This window comes from Mobula birostris, chromosome 1 (assembly GCF_030028105.1).
Source record: "Mobula birostris isolate sMobBir1 chromosome 1, sMobBir1.hap1, whole genome shotgun sequence".
Lineage (NCBI taxonomy): Eukaryota > Metazoa > Chordata > Chondrichthyes > Myliobatiformes > Myliobatidae > Mobula > Mobula birostris.
In genome coordinates this window covers 189,201,367-189,223,560 of record NC_092370.1, presented here as the reverse complement: position 1 = coordinate 189,223,560, position 22,194 = coordinate 189,201,367, and the positions used below count along the sequence as shown (strand labels likewise).

At 39.9% G+C, this 22,194-nt stretch overlaps 1 protein-coding gene across 3 annotated transcripts in view; it reads left to right on the top strand.

The window, feature by feature from the left end:
* Window positions 1-3,041: 3,041 nt before the first annotated feature.
* Window positions 3,042-22,194, top strand: part of mipol1 (mirror-image polydactyly 1) — a 406,015-nt gene continuing 386,862 nt past the window's right edge. For all 3 annotated transcript variants that reach the window (XM_072279824.1, XM_072279908.1, XM_072279750.1), the window contains exon 1: window positions 3,042-3,174. The gene's annotated coding sequence lies outside the window, so the exon portion shown is untranslated. The remainder of the gene's footprint in view (window positions 3,175-22,194) is intronic.

The following is a 22,194-nucleotide window of genomic DNA, read 5'->3' as shown; positions in this document are numbered from 1 at the left end:
TATTAGTAGTTGGCTATGCTACCTTTGTTGAGCAATCCCATTCTCCTGCTCATTCCTCATATCCCCTTAAACTATTTTCTCCCATATATTTATACAATTTCTTTTTGAAAACCCTGTTCCAATTCAGTCACTATGCATATAAAAAGGTATTCCTTCACATTTCCACTGTATACTTTACCCATCACTTTGAATCTGGTCTATGATCCATTGGTAACAGCAATAGCTTCTCACAACTTATTCAGTCTATACCGTTTTAACTGACCCTACATGACAGATTCATCATTTTCTGAAAGGCAAACTTAAAAATTTGATTCAGAATTTTCACAGTCAAGTATCACAACACAATAAATTTTCAGTTCAACTAAATTATCATTTCCCCTCTCTCAAATTATACACACAGATTATGAACAAAATATGTATGCAAACATTTAATATGTATTTGGAAAATCCAACAATTATTCAATAACATGCAATTTACAAAAAATCTACTTATTATCAAAATCTATATATTAATAATTAAATGATTGTTAAGTAACTTCTAAATATCCAGGGAACTCATCTGTCATTAATTCTAATGCAGTCATGAGGACCAATTGGTATGTTCTTAATTCAGTGTTTTGATTTTGAGGTATTTTTAATTTTTATTTTGCCGTTTGGAACCTGCATGATTCAGTTTAGACTTACATTGTTCCTGATGGACGAGCCCAAGCTGCAAAGGAATTAAAACATGAACTTATATATGAATTAATCAGGGACATTTGTCTTTGGTACCCAGATACTTAAATAGGTATTGGACTAGTATAACAGAGGTCTGAAATGATGACCTGGTGACACGAGTTCAAATCTTATCAGAACAGCCTGTAAATAATTCCAGAATTAATAACAAGTTTCTAGATAGATTCCTATAAATATTGATAACATAGATCAAGAATCAAGTTAAATGAGATCTGGAAATTTCAACAGTCTTGACATTTCAATATGTCTAGCTATCGTATAATATCACTTGCTGTTGAATTAATTACAAATGTGCACATTTAAATTGTTGGAAGAAATCCTGTTGTTTCCCAAATATCATCCCAGGCAGCTGAAAGTGATGTGTTCATGTTGCTCATTTCCTTTCTTAGTATTTCACAATAAACCATTTCTGACTGTTCCTTGATTTTACACCTCTATATTTGGGAAAGCATTATCACCCAACAGAAGCTTTATGTCCATTAATTCCTACAACTATCTAGATGTCCAATCTCCTCCCTTGCTTCATTTCAAGAATGTTTTCACTCATTTTTTGTTCTCTATTTATCAGTTTTGTAAACGTCATCTTCTAAATACATTTCATCGATATAATTGTTTTCCCCTCTGTATATGTGAAGACTATCATTCACACCTTTTCTGAAAGCTGACATGTTTTATTTCTACTGAACCAATCTCTATGTTCAGTAGACCATTGTATGCCATTTCCCCTATTTTCAAGTACCACACGCAACTACCCTGCCCTCTTCTTTTAGCATTCCCAAGGGTCATTTCTGTTCATGATACCCTGACCAAACACTCACATCAAACTTTTAATTATATTACCTTTCTTAATTATATTACTTTCCCCTTTACTTCCTCTATTACCACTATCTAAATACCAATCAAATAAACACAAAATAAATGGAAACAAATTAACTCCTGTTTTCTTTCCAATTTATATTCCAGTATTCACTGGTCACAATGCAATCTTCTCCAAGCTGAAGAGACCTAATTAAGAATGAGTGTTTGCATTGCTGAGGATCTCTGCATAGTCCACAAGAAACATATGCTTTTGATTGCCTGCCATTTATAATATCTGTTCCTCTCCTTTCTTAGGTTCCAGAACAGGACAGTTTTCAGTCAGGCATTTTACAGCCATCTGGACTACTGAGTCCAACAATTTCCAAATAAAATCACTGAGCCCCTTTTTTGTTTGGACAGCAATTATTGTTAATTATTTCATTATTGCCTTTACACCTTCTCTAGAGCAATCTTTGGTTTCTCATCAAACACGATCTTCCTTTGCCTTGCTTCATTATCTCTTTGGTTATTTAAGACCCTCAATGAATTTTATCTAAGAGACAATAAATTAACCCGGATATTACAAGATTACTGTTGAAGGCATCTGTTTGCAGATCAGCTATCCTATATGAAGCAAAACTTTGGACACTGGAATGCAATCTGTAGCAGTATATCTGTTTCTCATGTCTTCTACATTATGATTGTACTTTTCTTTCCCTGCTTCTGTAATTCCTTAACACTGATGTATTTTCTGACAAAATTGAGTTATAAAGGGAACTGTTTTTCTCTCTGAAGAAACTACCAGAACCAAACATTTCCAGTTTATCCTAGACGTCCAGCTTGTGTTCAGTAATCTTCCTGAGCTATAAGAGATAAATGTGCTAGAGAAACAGATTTTTTTCAACTAGTGCGGTGTTAACCTGCATACGTCCGTGTTACAAATACACTTTTAAAGATTGTTCTTTCATAGGACAGGTTAATCAACAAGATACAACAAGAAGCATTTTTGTCCACCCCTAATTTCTAAATTGAGGGAGTATAAACCAACCGGGCAAGATTTGCTTCCTAAAAGAGTATTAGCAGACCGGCGGGATACAGACTCATGTCTCAGATCAATGGTCTAGAACTCTGCCTGCTTCTCTAATTTATCATTTACGCTTCCTGCTCTTCCTACCTGTATGATACAATCTACAGTTTACCAACGTTAATTAATGAGAGCTGTAGTTGACGATATGCACACGTCTTGAGAGTTGGAACTTTCTGCCAGAAATAAATTCGAGTTGTTATGGAGATAGTGGCCAGCAGAATAAAAACAGATAATATTGGCAAACACCTCTCGTATATTGAGCTTGAATCACTCTAAACGGACTCCATTTGCAATGACAACGGGCGAAGTGGCTGAAAGTCTTTCCATCACTCGATGCCTGTTCTCGAGGTGAGGCGGCAGGTGACGGTGCCTCGTGACCCGGAAGCTCTGCTTGGTTCGGCCTCGCTCGAGCTGTATTTGAATGTGGGTTAGTTGGACGCCAGTTGCTGAAGTGGGCTTGGATTTCGGGTGGGTGGAAGAACTCCAGTCTCCTACAAGTCCGGAGAGTATTGCGACCATTAAGTTTCACTTTTAAAGCTTCGGGTCTCCGAAAAGTAAGTAGGCTGTTAACCTTGATTTTAATTTTGCAGTGTGGGGAAAGGGGAAAGGGAAGGAGGAAGAAGGAGAATTTGATGTTATGGTTATCGGATGAAAGTAGCTGTCCGTAATGCTGTTAGTACTTGGAACCGGTCGATAATCCTTTAAGTGAAGAGAGAATTTTCAGATACCTGATGTTTTTCTCTGATTGAGTTTGAAGCACATTTGACTTATTGTAGCTCTTTAATATCCATTAAAAGCATAATGTGTAGTGCTGAAAGTACTCAGCAGATCAGAGAATAAGAGGAGGAGATAAAGGAGTAGATGCTTGAGGACTGAACTGTTTCTCATTTCACATACGTTGTCTGACCTAATGAGTGTTTTCTAGGATTTTTGTTATTTTAGATTTCCAGCATATTTTTCTACTTTTCACTAATACTTGTCAAATTTAGTTTGTAACAATAGATGCTACAAACTAAAGCAAATGTAATCTGACGTGGTTTGAAAGAAGTGTACTTGTTAATTCAGGATATGGCGAAGAAAATTATCGTGTAGTTCCAGTCTTCAGGATTTTTGTTTTATCTACACGGACTCTATTCCACGTTACTATGTTCGAGAAAGAATGGTGCACTTGAATATGAAAACCGTAGATAACCGTATCGTGTGTTCCTATGCTACATTGGCTGTTTACTTAGTGCTACCATCAATGCAAACATTAGTTTAATTATCTGACATACTGATATGATTAAAGATATATGATAATTTTTGAACTGATATTGGAGGTAGATTGAATGGTTTTGCCGCCTCGTTTTATCGACTTTTTTGGTATGATTGGAAGAATTTTCAGTTTGGAATTACGATTGGTATGCATTGTTAGCTGTTTTGAGTAAAAGTTGAATATGTATGTGAAATTTTTGTAGTTTGAAATACTCTGCTGCTTGATCATGTTTAGACATTTATTTACATGCATTGATAGAGGTTATAATATACAACTACATAATGCAAATTTTAGAGGTCATACTTGATAATGAAGTTTGAGATCATGCAGGGATTTGAAAAGATGATGATGCATGATTTATGGTGTTGGGCCAGGAGGTTATTCTGCATAGGATAATAGCTAAATTATAGATGAGTTTATCTTTATACCAAAGAGAGCTTGGGAGTTTGCAAATTAAATAATGAGAGAACATATTTATGGGATTGGGATACACTGAAGGTTCTATCAGCAAAAACTATTTAGACTATATTCTCTTGCTGTTGCCGTTGGATAAGAGATTCCGACAATTTAGTTTCAGAAGCAGTTATTACCCTCCCACCACCAGGCTCCTAAACTAGCCTGGGTAACTTCACTCACCTCAATGCTGAACTGATTCCACTATCAATGGACTTTCAATAAAGAACTTTAAACTCATGTTCTCAGTATTATTTATTTATTTGTTTATCTATTTATTGTTTTTACACGTATTTACATAGTTTGTCTTTTACATGTTGGTTATTTGTCAGTCTTTGTGTGTAGGTTTCCATTGATTCTGTTTGGTGACATATACTATAGGTTCTTGGATATTTACCTTGAATATACAGGCTCACTTTCAAGGACTGCAACTCATATTCTCTTGTTTTATTTGCACAATTTGTCTTTTGCACATTGGTAGTTTGTCAGTCTTTGTTTATATACAGATTGTTGTAGTTTATTTTCCTGCAAGGTAGTATATGGTAACATATACTTTTGATAGTAGGTTTGCTTTGAAAGGTGGATGTAGACAATTTTGATCACATATAGGATATTCATTGGTTCATCAGATTCAGCCTGAGCAAATGGTTGAAACGAGGAAATTTGATGCCAGTAGTACATAATGCCTGAACTAAGTTGTCAACTGAAGAATTTGAGAGAAAACTATACTAAAATGGATATTAGTTGGTAACCTTGCAGTGCTCTGCAACCCCCTGAGAAATTCCTCTGGATTTACTAATGTGATAAATTTGTCATTAATATTCAAGAAAAATAATTCAAAATGTTCCTGTCAACTATCTCCTGAATGATTAACAGTATCTTAATTTTTTGGGGAGGTAAAGATGTCTTGAATTATTATTAAAAAAAATTGAAAATGATGACTGACAGGAAGGCAAGGAGAGTAAACCATGTATGCTGAAAGTAAATTGACCAAACAAAAAACACTATATTTGGATACTCATAGCATTCAAAAGCAGTTAGAGGAACTTGGAGTACCATACAAAATTATGTCGGATCTTTTACCAATTCCAGAAACATGTCGGTTGGATGATACGTTCCTTAGAAAAATACAAATTAGGAGCACTGTTTTGTTCAGCTGTATCTATGTATGGCTTGAATGACAATTAAATTTGATTTGATTTGACAAGGCAATCAGGCAGTCAAGTGTTTTTGTGAAAAGGAAAGAAAAGGAATTTGACTGATTTATTGGATTATTTGCAACAGTAATCTGTCCATAAATGGGAACCAGTGCTTCTACTGTACTTAGTTTTCCCGAAGGTATTTGTTTTCTTAAGTTCTGATCAAAGGCTATTGCAGAAAATAAAAGCTTATTGCAGAAAATAAAAGCTTATTGGATAGGAGGTAGTGCATTGGCGAGTAGAAGACTAGCTGGCTGCCAAGGGAGTGAGTTTGGGCATTAATTGGTTTCTTTTATGGTTGAGGAATGCTGACCCATGTGATTCAGTCTGGGGCCAAGACTCTTTGGAATTTTATATAAATGGCTTGGTTGATTGCGAATGATGCAAGGTAGGTAGGTTGTGAAGTAAGTTATGATGAGGATATAAGAGGCAACAAAGTGGTGTAGATTAAGTGAATGGGAAAATTTTTGGCAAGTAGAACACCATGTTGAAAAATATTGTAATAATCAATTTTGACAAGAATTATCAAAAGGAAGCACACAAATGGCGAGAGAATATAGGTTCATCCAGTCCAAGTGGAGAATTCACAAAAGGCTAGTGTAAGAGCCATGCATCTATTTTCTGCCTGTATTGTATTTTGTGGCACATCTATTTGCATTCTGTCATGTGGGTTGGAGCGTGGTAGAAGCAACTGAGCATAGTTACACATTCCCGCTTTGTCTCAGTCTAGTCTAGTCTAGTCTAGTGGAAAGTGAGTGAGCCATGGGAATGATTTTTTTTGTTGACGACTATTCAATTGCTAATTTTGTTTGAATGCTAACTAGATCACTATTATTGTTAGACCTATAATTAGACCATTATGTCACTAATTTAGTTTTGTCATGACAAGATCATTTGTCTTTGGATTTGTAATGAAGTACTTTACCAAGTGTACCTTTTTTGATTTGGAAATTTATTTTGTAGCATGTCATAGTTTTGATTGCCCTGGTTGAGTCGCTCAGCGATTTTGGTTTGTTACCAAGTAACTGCTACAGCTAATGTACAATTACATTAAATAATTTGTTAATCTGGCAACATTTAATGGTAAAGGAACTGAAAATAAAAAGAACAAAAGGAGGCTTCCATGATATACAGTACAGTCATACTTTGCCCTTGTTGAAGAGTGGATATGAATGAATTGGAAATGGTTCCAAAGAAGGTTTACTGGATTAATTGGGCTGCTTTATGAAGAAAGGTTGGATTGACTAGAGTGGATCTGGTGAAGTTTAGGTGAGAGGCAGGCCATGACAGCGTGGATGTGTGGAGGATGTTTCATGCTGATAGAAGAATGTGGAGCTCGTTTGATGACGGATTGAATCCTTGGGATTAGGTTATCAGATTGATCGTGAGCAATAGCCAGAGTTTCCTCTCAAGATAAAGGTTTAAGGCAGATGGGACAGTTTTTCTTATGATGACACAATTTTTTGGAACTCTTTTTCTGAAACTATGGTGTAAACAGTCATTGGCTGTTTCTAAGGCAGAGATATATAAATTCTTGATGCATTTGAAAGATTGCCATGAGTGGATAGGAATGCTGAGGTTATCATTTTAATTGATGACAGCATTTAATACCATCATTCCCACAATCCTGATTGAGAAGTTGCAGAACCTGGGCCTCTGTACCTCCCTCTGCAAATGGATCTTCGACTTCCTGACCGGAAGACCATAATCTGTGCAGGTTGGTGATAACATCTCCTCCTCATTGACAATCAACACTGGTGCATCTTGGGTGTGTGTTTAGCCTACTGCTCTACTCTCTATATACCATGACTGTGTGGCTAGGCATAGCTCATATACCATCTATAAATTTGATGACGATACAACCATTGTTGGTAGAATCTCAGGTGGTGACGAGAGAGCATGCAGCAGTGAGATATGCCAACTAATGGAGTGGTGCTGCAACAACAATCTGGCACCTTGTCAGTAAGATGAAAGAGCTTGTTACAAGAATCGCCCCGGTAATAATGTTCAGTAAGGTACAGAGAATCTGTACATACCGACAAGTAACTTTTTTTGCTTCAACTAAAAGCACATGGGTTCACAAACTGTCTCTGTGCACCCTACTAGAATTACCTGACCCTCAATTAACAGTCAATGAAGAGAAAAGGTATTACCTGGAAAAGGGGTCTACGCTGGCCAGGCATCTCTCATGGTCCCAATCTCCATGTGTCTGTGGGGTCCTCCTTATCAGCTATGGTTGGTCTCTGGCTGCTGGAGAGTTATTGCCCCTGCATATTTGGAGCTCCTGAGTCTTATACTGTTCCTCATCAATTGAACCATTGGATCGCCATCACATTGGCTCAAGGTCATCTGACTTACCTGGGTTACCTTCTTACTGGTCATTGTACAGGGCTATAGCTAACATTGTTTCATGGCTCTGCCCACCCTACCCTTGTGTATTTGTGCCTTTACACTCTGACTAGTCCAAACCAGTTAAATGAGGCAACCCAGACAGAGTTTAATGAGATCACCGATTGCAGGTCTGGCATTTCACATGACAAGTAGCTACTCCTCTGAGAATGGTCTCAGGTATATTGCCCTGATTAGATTGTCCCAGAGCAAGTATCAGTTCAGAATCCATAACAAATGACTACTTGTTTGAGAATGGTCTCAGGTTTAGCAGATCATTACCTAAAGCTTTCTGTGTCCACATTCAGTTGCTCTGATTAGATTACCCAAGAGAAAGAAACTGTTCAGAGTCCACAAAATGGGGGGGAAACACAGACAACTGGTTTGTCTGCTTCCCCTGCCTTGATCAGACTGAAGTTTCTTCTGGCCAACAAGTTGATTGTGGACTTCAGGAAGAGTAAGAGGAAGGAACACATACCAATCCTCATAAAGAGATCAGAAGTGGAGAGAATGCACAGTTTCAAGTTCATGGGTGTCAAGATCTCTGAGGATCTAACCTGGTGCCAACATTTCGATGCAGTTATAAAGAAGGTAAGACAGCGATTGTACTTCATTAGGAGTTTGAAGAGATTTGGTATGTCAACAAATACACTCAAAAACTTCTATATATGTACCATGGAGAGCATTCTGACAGGCTGCATCACTGTCTGGTATGGGGTGTGCTACTGCACAGGACCAAAATAAGCTGCCGAGGGTTGTAAATTTAGTCAGATCCATCTTGGGTACTAGCCTTCAAAGTACCCAGGGCATCTTCAAGGAGTGGTGTCTCAGAAAGGCAGCGTCCATTATTAAGGACCTCCAGCACCAAGAGCATGCCCTTTTCTCCCTGCTACCATCAGGTAGGAGGTACAGAAGACTGAAGGCACACACTCAGCAACTCAGGAACTGCTTCTTCCCCTCTGCCATCAGATTCCTAAATGGACCTTGAACCCTTGAACACTACCTCACTTTTAATATATAACTAGACAACGGGGTGACCCGTTGGAGCACCCTCTGAGAGAAGGGTGGTGCAGTCTGATGTGACCAGAATGAACATTAAATTTTCCTGAATGCTATTGCTATCTCTTTGATTTGGAAATTAAAGAAGAAAAACTCAGCTTATTAAAGAAGAAAGACGCATAGCAAGACAAAAGCGGGAGGAGAAGATGGCAGTGCGACGCAGCTGGCAGCAGCCACTCCGGTGGTGATGTCTGTTATTTGCCAAGTAGAGTGCTGTGCACAATCCTGATTTGATGGAGATGGACGTGAGAGCACGGAGGATCATCTGGTGAAATTTCTGAAATGCCTGCTTCGCTGCTGCTGCTACTGTGAGGTCCAGAATCTCTGGAGGAGAAGGCCCCGAGTCCTCAGTTTTGTTTGTTGCTTGGCGGCCGGGGCAGGGTCAAAGCGCTCAGCAGAGGATGGTGCTCGGAGAGGCCGTGTCAGAGGGGCTGGTTGGAGGCTCGAAGTTTTCGGATGGACTCAGAGTCCGCTGCGGTTGGGTGCTTCCAATGGTGCTGCATCGGCAAGTTGGCGGCACTTGCATGAGATGATGAGTCTATTGGGACTTAGAGACTTTTTTTTTTACTGTGCCCATGGTCTGCTCTTTATCAAATTATGGTATTGCTTTGCACTGTTGTAACTATATGTTATAATCATGTGGTCAGTCTAAGTCTTGGTCTGTCCTGTGTTTTCTTGTGATATCATTCTGGAGGAACGTTGTATCATTTTTTAATTCATGCATTTCTAAATGACAATAAACAAGGACTGAGTATCCTCATAATCTAATCTAATCTAATATGTGACCAGAATGAACATTAACTATCCATGAAGTAAATTTGAAGGAATCGGGCTTGCTGGGTCGGGTCTGGAATTAAATGTCCGATGTACTTTACTTTATACTTTATTGTCGCCAAACAATTGATATTAGAGCATACAATCATCACAGCGATATTTGATTGTGCGCTTCGCGCTCCCTGGAGTACAAATCGATAGTATATATTAAAAATTTAAATTATAAATCATAAATACAAAATAGAAAAGGGCAAGTAAGGTACTGCAAAAAAAACCGAGAGGCAGGTCCGGATATTTGGAGGGTACAGCCCAGATCCAGATCAGGATCCGTTCAGCAGTCTTATCACAGTTGGAAAGAAGCTGTTCCCAGATCTGGCTGTATGAGTCTTCAAGCTCCTGAGCCTTCTCCCGGAGGGAAGAGGGATGAAAAGTGTGTTGGCTGGGTGGGTCGTGTCCTTGATTATCCTGGCAGCTCTGCTCCGACAGCGTGCGGTGTAAAGTGAGTCCAAGGATGGAAGATTGGTTTGTGTCATGTGCTGGGCTGTGTTCACGATCTTCTGCGGCTTATTCCGTTCTTGGACAGGACAACTTCCATACCAGGTTGTGTTGCACCCTAGAAGAATGCTTTCTACGGTGCATCTATAAAAATTAATGAGGGTTTTAGGGGACAGGCCAAATTTCTTCAGCTTTCTCAGGAAGTAAAGGTGCTGGTGGGCCGCCTTGGCAGTGGACTCTGCTTGCTTGGACCAAGTCAGATCATTTGTGATATTGACCCTGAGGAACTTAAAGCTTTTGACCTGTTCCACTTGCGCACCACTGATGTAAATGGGGTCGTGCGGTCCTCTACTCCTTCTGAAGTCAACAACCAATTCCTTCGCCTTGCTGACGTTGAAGGATAGGTTGTTGTCTTTGCACCATGCCACTAGGTGCTTAATTTCCTCTCTGTACTCAAACTCATCATTACCCGAGATACGGCCGACAATTGTGGTGTCATCAGCAAACTTATATTGAGTTCGATGGAAACTTGGCTACACAATCATGGGTGTACAGTGAATACACAGCCTTGTGGGGTACCGGTGCTCAGAATGATTGTGGAGGAGAACTTGTCCCCTATTTTTACAGCCTGGTTCCTGTCTGTGAGGAAATTGAAGATCCAGCTGCAGATCTGAGTCCTAAGCCCCAGGTTCCGGAGCTTAGGAATCAGTTTATTTGGAATGATGGTAATGATGGATTTGGCCTTGAATAATCATAGAAGGATTCCATCGATTCTTAGTTGGAATGACTTCCTTGGCACCAAAGGATGTCATTTGGAAGAGGCAATTGTGTTGTCTGATGTTCTTCCTGAATTCGTTTGCAATAGGTTCATCATTGCTGTACAAATTGAGTTCATTAGGTAGAAGCTGCAAATTGCCTATCCTGTCCTTTCTCTTCATACAGCAGAAATGTGTGGTTTCTCCAGTGACTAGGAAGGCATGACAGTGAGGACATACTCTGGTCATCGAACCAACATCAGCAGAAATGTGACAGCATGCGAGTCGTGCATTTTGCCTTGCTCTTTCTCTGTCGAGGTATTGTCGTCAAAAGCGGCCATTGTCGTCTTCAGCAACTCTCGCAATAATTACTCTGTGCCGCATATTCTCGAGTTGATCTTTCATTTTCTTCTCTGTCTCTTCCCCTCTCCTCCTCCTCTACCTGTTTTTGTCATTCTGGAGACGTGCAGCCCTTTCATCCTTCATCTCTTTATCTCTTCTACCATTTGTCCTTTCTGTCTGATCCTGGAGTCATGCGGCCCTGGCCTTATCCGATTGTTGTTCTCTCCCTCTCCTTGGCGTTTCCCGATGACGTTTGCCATCATCTCTTGACCATAATGTCCCCCTTCTCTTTTCACACGGCTATCCATATATTTTTACCCTAATGCTTGATAGGAAGCAGTAACAGCAAAGCCTCCAAGCTGCTGAGGCTGGCCGTGCTCATGCGTCGTGGTGTGGTGTTGTGTTCTCCTTGGAAGATGGAAGCGGCTCTGTGAGCATCGTGAGGTGCTGCTGAAGCCGGCCGTGCACGTGCATTGGGCTGTGGCGTCCCGATTTCCATGATGGCCGATCGGGTCTCAGGTGAAAGGCAGCCTGTTGATTTTTGGCGAATGAGCAATTTTATACGAATATATAACCCTGCACTTTGCCTGCATTCTGTAAGTTAGCGCATTTTAATTCGATTTAGCCAAAAAAAGTGCTGCTGTAATGCACCGTTTGCGCTAATTGGAGGTCACAGACAGAGTATGAGAGTTTTGGTAGTATTTAGATATTTCTGCATTATGCGCAGTTTTTAATCTATCCAATATAAGTATACAGTAATTTATTATTTTTTTCTGTATTATGTATTACATTGAACTGCTAAGTTAACAAATTTCACGTCACATGCCAGTGATAATAAACCTGATTCTGATTGCAGAGCTGGTCTAGGGAAAAATGAGCTATTTCTGTCCCTGCTTGTGTGGATATGTAAGGAAGATAAGAAAATTTGTTCATTTTGTTCCACAAAGGAAAACATGGAAATGTAAAAATAAAGAGCAACAGTAGGTCATTGGAACTTTCTCCACCATTGAATATAATCATGCCATTCTTCTGCTTAATCCAAATTCCTGCTCTCTGCACATCCTTGATGTTTTTCGCAGCTAGCTATCCATCTATCTGTCTGGCACCTTTTACTGTATATCTAGTGACTTGACATCAGCCAACTGTGGAAGAGAAGCCACATGTTAATTGCCCTTAAATCAGTGTTTTAAAAAGTCCAACCTGCCAAGCCTTGTTCAATTTTTTTTAATATAGTGGATTCTGGATAATTTGGCCATCACTTAATCTGGGAAGCCTCTAATTTGGGACAACTCTTTCAAAAAAAAAAACTAATTTAGAAAATTGCTGGTATTCTCTTAGTTTATTTGGGACTCTTTAGGACTAAGATATAGGAGCAGAATTAAGCCATTTGGCCTGTCAGCTGCTCCGCCATTTTATCATGGCTGATCCATTTTCCCCCTCAGCCGCAATATCCTACCTTCTCTTTATAACTCTTCATGCCCTGATTAATCAGGAATCTATCCACCTCTACCTTAAATATGACTTGGCCTCCACAGCCGCCTGTAGTAATGATTTCTGCAGATTCACGACTTTCTGGCTAAAGAAATTCCTCCACATCCCCAATCTAAATGGATGTCCTTCTATTCTGAGGCTGTATCCTGTAGTCCTAGACCACCCCCACCACCACAGGAAACATCCTCTCCACATCCACTCTATTGATGCCTTTCAACATTCAATAGGTTTCAATGAGATCACCCCTCATTCTTCTGAATTCTGGAGAATACAGGCCTACAGCCATCAAACACACTTCATATGACAAGCCATTCAATCCTGGAATAATTTTTGTGAACCTCCTTTGAACCCTGTCCAGTTTCAGCACATCCTTGCTAAGAAAAGGGGCCTAGACCTACTGGCAATATTCCTAAGTGAGGCCTCACATGCTTCATAAAGGCTCAGCATTCCATCCTTGCTTTTATATTCTAGTCCTCTTTGAAATGAATGCGGACATCACATTTCCCTTCCTCACCACCAACTCAACCTGCAAATTAACCTTTAGGGAATCCCTGCATGGTCACCCAAGTCCCTTTGCACCTCAGATTTTTTTGAATTTTCTCTCCATTTAGAACAAAGCTTCCCAATCCTTTACCTTCCCACTGATTTTTTTTTTGCTCTATTATATGCCCTCTCTTTGGCTTTTATGTAAGTCTCACTTCCCTTTCAGCCATGGTTGTGTCACCTTGCCTTTAGAATATTTAGAATACTTATTCTTTGTGATGTATCTGTCCTGTCTCTTCGGAATTGCTCGCAGGAACTCCAACCATTGCTGCACTGTCATCATCCCTGCTTGTCCTCTTCCAATCAATTCTGGCCAACTCCTCTCTCGTGCCTCAATAATTCCCTTCACTCCACTGTAATACTGATCATCTGACTTTAGCTTCTTCCTTTCAAGTTGCAGGGTGAATTCTGTCATATTATGATCACTGGCCCCTGAGGCTAATCGATTCTGGTTCATTGCATAATACCCAGTCCAGAATTTCTGATCCCCTAGTGGGCTCAACCACAAACTGCTCTCAAAAGCTATCTTGTAGGCATTCTACAAATTCCTCTTCTTGGGATCCAGCACCAACTTGATTTTCCCAATCTACCTGCATATTTAAATCCCCTATAACAATTGTAAAATTGCCTTTTTGACATGCATTTTCTATCTCCTCTTGTAATTTGTAGACCATATCTTTGCTACTGTTTGGGGGTCTGTATATAACTTCTATCAGGGTCTTTGTACCCTTGCAGTTTCTTAGTTTTACCTTCAGTGATTTGACACTTGCCGATCCTAAGTCTCTTTCTAAGGAGTTTTTTTATGATTTAAATTTTATTGAATTCTTTTACAAATTTTTCCCCGAACCCTTGAGTCAGTGTTGAAGTTATGTAAATCATAGCTTACAAAACATAAAATTATCCATAAAATAAAAAACAAACATGGCAGAAATAAATATCAATATAATAACCATGTGTGTCTATTTAGACCTCTAATAACAGAAAAGACTGCCATTCAGCAATATGCTTCACCAGTACATTCACCACTATTTCCCCCCCAGGAAACCTAAATACTTACCCCATTTTTGTGTATAGATGTCCAATCTATCAAACTGTTTGTAAGACGTGTTCAAAAGCTGCCACTTTGGCTACTTCTGTGGCACACTCCTGAAATGATGGTCCCTCCAAGTCCCTCCAGCCTCTAAGTATAACTCGTCTTCCTACCGTTATACTTGTCTGGATCCAATTTTGAGAGTGTTTATCCCCAAGTAACCCAAGTGTGTCTCCCAAGACAGAATGTCTGGGGCAGAAAGCGAGTTGAGTACCCGAAACTTCACCAATATACTTATGTATCCCAATCCAAAATTCTTGAATTCTGGGACAGGACCAGAGCGCATGTACTAAGTCCCCTTTATCTACCTCACAGCACCAGTATTTAGGGGTATTTTTCAACTGTAATCTATGTAATCTTGCTGGAATCCAATAAAAATGGTGTAGAATCTTAAACTGAATAAGGCGGACCCTCGGGTCTCTTGACATTGTTTTGACATTTTTGCAAATTTTGTCCCACTCCTTTGTCTCAAAAGTCACACTCAGGTCTTTTTCCCATGCTGTTTTTAGACCCACCAGAAATTTGTCCCCGGAGATTTGTGTTAAAGCTGAATAATAAATTGAGACTTCGTGACCTTTACCGTGTGCAGGCAGTACAGTAGACAGTATCGTAGCAACTTTTGGGGGTTGCTGTGTAGAATCAAAAGTTGTATGTAGCAAATGACGCAGTTGAAGATATCTCCAAAATTGTGATCTGGAGATATCGTACTGTTGGGTTAATTGATTAAAAGATTATAAACTATCACCATTATAAAGGTCTCCCAATTTAATTATACCTTTCCCTTGCTATTCCCTCCCAGAAGAAAGGGGACTTATTAATACAGAACTTCGGATTCATCCAGATACTCGAGGTTTCTAAGGAGTTTTTTCATTTTTTACCAACAGAGCCACCCCACCCTCTCGGCTTATCTGCCTACCCTTTCGATACTGTGTGTATTCTTGGATGTTAAGCTCCCAAATATAATCTTTCAGCCATAATTCAGTTATGCCCATAATGTCATACATGCCAATCTCTAACTGTGCTATGTTCATCTACTTCATTCCATATACTGTGTATATTCAAAAATACCACCTTTACTCCTGTATTCACCGTTTTCACTTTCGTTCACCTTTTACGTTGCAACTCAACCCATTTCCTGTAATTTTGCCCTATCTTCAGCTTGTCCTTGCTTGCAGTCTCACTCCGTATTGCCTCTTTTTGTAAACCAACTGCGCATCCTCTGCCTTTATCATGCCTCTTCTCATCTCCCTGCCAAATTAGGTTAAACCCTCCTGAACAGCTCTAACAAACCTGCCCACAAGGATATTGGTCTTTCTCTGGTTCAGGTGTAACGCATCCCTTTTGTACAGAGTGATCCTAATGATCCAGAAATCTGAACCCCTGCCCCCTGCACCAGTTCCTCAGCCACACATTTTTTGCCAAATGTTCCTATTCTGACCCTCACTGGCACATGGCACAGGTGGCATCCCGAGATTACAACCCTGGTGGTTCTGCTTTTCAGCTTTCTCCCTAGCTCCCGAAAGTCTCACTTCAGGACCTCCTCATCTTTCCTACCTATGTCATTGGTGGCAATGTTTACCAAAGCTTCTGGCTGCTCGCCGTCTCCTTTTAGAATGTTGTGGACCTGATCCGAGACATCTCTAACCCCAGCACCTGGAAGGCAACATACTATGCGAGTGATTCTGTTGCGTTCACAAAATCTTGTCTCGATTCCTTTAACTATGGAATCTCCTATCACTACAGAAGTCCTCTTCATTTCTCTTCTGAGCTTTAAGTTCCTCGGCATAAACATCACCGAGGATCTCACATGGTCTGTACCTACTGGCCGTGTGGTGAAAAAGGCACAACAACTTTGAAGAAGTCTGATACGCGCCCCCAAAACCTAAGAACTTTCAAGAGGTGCATAATTGAGAGTATCTGATTGGATGCATCACTACCTGGTTTGGGAACTGTACTTCCCTCAATCGTAGGACTCTGCAGAGAGTGGTGCTAACAGCCCAGCGCATCTGTAGATGTGAACTTCCCACGATTCAGGACATTTACAAAGACAGGTGTGTAAAAAGGGCCAGAATTACTATTGGGGACCCAAGTCACCCCAACCACAAACTGTTCCAGCTGCTACCATCCAGGAAACAGTACCGCAGCATAAAAGCCAGGACTAACAGGCTCCAAAACAGCTTCTTCCATCAGGCCATCAGACTGCTTAATTCATGCTGACACAACTGTATTACTATTGTATTGACTAAACTGTTGAACATACTATTTATTATAAATTACTATAACTTGCGCATTTAGACAGATGTAACATCAGGATTTTTACTTGTGTACATGAAGGATGTAAGAAATGAAGTCTATTCAATTCAATTCAGTGCCAGAGACCTGAACACTCCCACTGGTAGATCATACACCTCAACAGTATACTTAGTTTTGTGAGGAACGGCCAAAGGGGTACTCTGTACTGGCTGCCCATTTTCCTTCCTTCAGACAGTTATCCAGTTACCTGCCTCCTACAACCTTGGGCTGCCTGTTTCCTTGTAGCTCCTATCTGTCACTTCAACCAACACACACACAATGCTGGAGGAACTCAGCAGATCAGGCAACATCTATGGAAAAGAGTAAACAGTTGACGTTTTGTGCCAAGATCCTTCATCTGGACTGGAGAAAAGAGATGAGAAGTCAGTGTAAGGAAGTGGGGGGAGGGAGGAAGGTAGCAAGTGATGGGTGAAACCAAGAGAGGGGAGGGCTGAAGTGGAGAGCTGGGAAATCGATTGCTGAAAGAGATGTAGGGCTGGGGAAGGGGGAATCTGATAGGATAGGAGAAATGGCCATGGAAGGAGCACCAGAAGGAGTTGATAGGTAGGTAAGGTGAGAGGGGAAATGGTGAAGGGGTTGGTCAATTATCAGAAGTTCAAGAAATCGATGTTCATGCCATCAGTTTAAAGGCTACCTAGATAGAATACAAGGTGTTGCTCCTCCAACCAGAGTGTGGTCTCATCACAGCAGTAGAGGAGGCCATAGACTGACATGTTGGAACGGGCATGGGAAGTAGAATTAAAATGAGTGGTCATCTATCTATCACTTCCTCCCTCCCCCATATGTGCTGAAGATCATCAAGCTGCAGCTCCATTCCATAACAGATTCTCTGAGGAGCTGCAGCTCAGAGCATCTCAGAAGATGTGGTCAAAAATTAGAAGATTTCACCACTTCAGAAAGTTAGGAACTAAGACAAATTTGAAGGTATTGAGACTCATGTTGAATGTTTCAATGAAACAGAAGATTTGGAAGATGTAATCATCAATAGTGTTGTATGAAGGCAGTCCATTATCTACACCAGGTGTCTACATTGATTTTGTTTATTTACAAATGAACATGGCAGTGGGTACTGCATTAATTTTTCCAATAGCTGTTAGGAGCTAATGCATAGTTTTGTAGTGTTGTAGTAGTATTGAGAGTGTTCTCATGTCTTGTTTTTTCACTTAAATACATTTTTTTTACCCAGTTAAACAGTAGTTGGTCTTTTTAAAAATATCTCTTTAACTATTTCCATGAAACCAGATTAGGACAGCTGCTTAGTTGGGCCAAGATGTACTGGTCTTGATGTGTCCCAGTTCACTAGAATTCACTGTATTTCAATGAATTCTCATTCTTCTGAACTGTAGTGACCAAGCCAAGCCAGTCTCTTCTCATTCTTTGTGCCAGTCCTGCCATCCCAGGTAAATTCACCAGAGATTTCAGCACTATTTATGGCAAATATACACCCAGTGAAAACTTTATTAGGTACCCCTTTACACATTGTTAATGCAATTACCTAATCAGCTAATCATGTGGCAGCAACTCGATGCATAAAAGCATGCAGACATGGTCAAGAAGTATAGTTGTTATTCTGATGTTTGGTCGAAACAGAGAAGGTATATGATCTCAGTGACTTTGACCATGGAATGATTGGTACTAGATGGGATGGTTTGGGTATCTCAGAAACTGCTGATCTCCTGGGATTTTTCATGCATAACGATCTCTAGAGTTTACAGAGAAGTGAATGGGTTACTGCAGCAAAAGACCATGAACATACATCAGTGGCTTCTTTATTAGGTATGGGAGGTACCTAATATAAAGTGGCCACGATGTAATTTTTTTGACAAGGGCATGAAAATTGCTCTTTAATTCCAGGTGCAGTCTCACAAATACCCTGTGTGGTGATGTTCTTGTGTTCAAACACTTTCGCAGTGATATTAGCCACATAATTGCTTGCTGCATCTGTTGTGTTGCTTTCAGTAACTACTTACAAGAACATCCAGGTCCCTTTCGTACATAAATATTTCCCAGTGTTTCGCAAATTAAATCTTCTTATTTTTTCTGCTACAGAAGAGAATAATTTCATTACTATCAATATTAGAATATAGAACACAGAAAACCTACAGCACCACACAGGCCCTTCGGCCCACAATGCTGTACCGAACATGTACTTTAGAAATACCTAGGGTTACCCATAGCCCCCTATTTTTCTAAGCTCCATGTATCTATCCAAGAGTCTCTTAAAAGACCTTATTGTATCCACCTCCACCATCATCGTCGGCAGCACATTCCACACACTCATCACTCTCTGCGTATATAAAAAAAACATATACACACACTAAAAAGAAACTTTCTCCTGACATCCCCTCTGTACCTACTTCAAAGCACCTTAAAACTGTGCCCTCTCGTGTTAGCCATTTCAGCCTTGGGAGGGGGGAGGTGGGGGAGGGGAAAGCCTCTGACTATCCACATGATCAATGCCTTTCATCATCTTATACTACACCTCTGTCAGGTCACCTTTCATCTTCCATTGCTTCGAGGAGAAAAGGCCAATTTCACTCAACCTGTTCTCATAAGGCATGCTCCCCAATCCAGGCAACATCCCTGTAAATCTCCTCTGCACTCTTGCTATAGTTTCCACATCCTTCCTGCAGTAAGGTGACCAGAACTGAGCAGAGTTCTCCAGGTGGAGTCTGACCAGGGTCCTATATACAGTGGCATACAAAAGTTTGGGCACCCCTGGTCAAAATTTCTGTTACTGTGAATAGCTAAGCGAGTAAAAAATGAACTGATTTCCAAAAGGCATAAAGTTAAAGATGACACATTTCTTTAATATTTTAATCAAGAAAACTTTTATTTCCATCTTTTACAGTTTCAAAATAACAAAAAAAGAAAATGGCCCGAAACAAAAGTTTGGGCACCCTGCATGGCAGTACTTATTAACACCCCCTTTGGCAAGTATCACAGCTTGTAAACGCTTTTTGTAGCCAGCTAAGAGTCTTTCAATTCTTGTTTGGGGGATTTTCGCCCATTCTTCCTTGCAAAAGGCTTCTAGTTCTGTGAGATTCTTGGGCCATCTTGCATGCACTGCTCTTTTGAGGTCTATCCACAGATTCTCGATGATGTTTAGGTCAGGGGGACTGTGAGGGCCAAGGCAAAACCTTCAGCTTGTGCCTCTTGAGGTAGTCCATTGTGGATTTTGAGATGTGTTTAGCTTCATTATCCTGTTGTAGAAACCATCCTTTTTTCATCTTCGGCTTTTTTACAGACGGTGTGATGTTTGCTTTAAGAATTTGCTGGTATTTAATTGAATTCATTCTTCCCTCTACCAGTAAATGTTCCCCGTGCCACTGGCTGCGACACAAGCCCAAAGCATGATCGATCCACACCTGTGCTTAACAGTTGGAGAGGGGTTCTTTTCATGAAATTCTGCACTCTTTTTTTCCAAACATATCTTTGCTCATTGCAGCCAAAAAGATCTATTCAAAAGGTTCAAAGGAACATCTAAACAAGCCTGATGCATTTTGGAAACAAGTCCTGTGGACTGATGAAGTTAAAATAGAACTTTTTGACCACAATGGCAAAGATATGTTTGGAGAAAAAGGGTGCAGAACTTCGTGCAAAGAACCCCTCTCCAACTGTTAAGCATGGAGGTGGATTGATCATGCTTTTGGGCTTGTGTTGCAGCCAGTGGCACGGGGAACATGGAAGCAATGCAGTTGCAGCAATCTTGCAAAACGTCTGCCGACCCTTGGAACAATTTAGAGCTTCCAAGCCAGCTGTCAGTTACGGGCCATTTAGAAAATGGGCTTAGTTATTTTGGGGACCAGGGTGAAACTAAGATTGCATGATCCTTTTACAATCAAGTAACAGGATTATATTATTGACTTAGTTATTATCTTAGTCCTAATCTGCTGAACATTTCCAGCTCTTTCCTATTGTCAACATGTCTTGTTGTTTTTACGGGGTGCTCTTGTGTGCCTTCAGCTCATCTGAATATTAGTGCAGGGCTTTGAAACAGTTTACTTCTGACACTGGTGGGTAGCTCTAATCTTAAAATTCTTTACAAGTAGTAAAGCAAGCACTTGTTTATATTAATGCTGCCGAATTTTCAAACTAGAGCTCCAAGATGCTAGCTCGGAAAATTAACGGAAATATGCACTTTGAAAATTGAAGGCACTGCCCTTATTGGAAAGTTGAAATAAAAGTATGAAACCTTGGAAACACTCAGCAGTTCTGGCAACATCTGTGGAAAGTGCAAACAAGAGTTAACGTTTCAGGTTGATGCGTACAAAGGTCAGAATGTATTAATTAAGAAGGGATCATCTAAAGCCCCTTATTGGTGCACTGAAGAATTGGTCTTGAATGAGCATACCATTACGTGTTTACTGTTGCCTCATGTAACCTTAATTCCTTTTCATAGGTAGTTAAGTCTCCCAGATATTCTACTGGTAATTCCTTTCCAATATTTCTTTGGGTAATGTAAGGGTATTTCTATGTTTCTTGGATAAAATTTTGACTTCAGCCTTGCATTTGAAAATCGTGGAGGACATCATCCAGAACACTTAATTCTGTGTTTTTCTCTTTCCACAGATGCTATTTGTTCTGTTTTGGATTGACAGTATATTCTGTTTATAATTTGCATTAGAAACTCAAGTATTTTTGATTTCAAGGTGAATTTTTGACCAATACAAAACTCACTCTAAACCTTAGGAAATGCTAATAATGTATTCATCAAAGAAAAAGTAATCTTTGTCACTGTTTTGTCTTGGGCACTTCTGAAATGAAATCAAAATGTGAAGAATTTTCATAACTGAAAGAGAAGACCTTTTGGCTAAGCATCTTAAAAAAATGCCAACGGTCTCATTTAAAACATGACATTTCTTTTTTAATTAATTAATACTTGGAAATCTAAAATAAAACTGACAATTCCATGATTTCTTCTTTTAATCCTTATTTAGAAAATAAGCATTTCTTTTGTTTAGGCTTCAGGTATTGAATGTGCCTGATTTCCTCTCCTGCACATGCTTCATATTTCACATTTAAGTGTTTGAAGTGCAAGTGGTTGAGTAAACCCTGAAGCTCAGCTGTTTATATGTGACATAGACTGCTGTCAGAACAGATTCTAGCCACAATAGAATTTCTGGAGTGCTGTCAATTTCTCTGACAATGTCAAACTTTTTTTTTGTTTTTGAAAATTAATTTGGTTGTTTCTGCTAAGTACTATGGGTGCTGGATATTACAATGATGATATTTGGTTCTTCAACTTGTTTCTTGGCATTCAGATTAGTATTGCATCCTTAGCGAATGCCTTGTATAAAAATCCCTAATCATTGTAATGGCAATGACTTCTGACAGTAAAGAGCAGCACCAGCAGTATCTGAGAAGATGCTAGAAGGGCAGGGCTAAAGCTAGAGCAATACACTCAAAATGCTGAA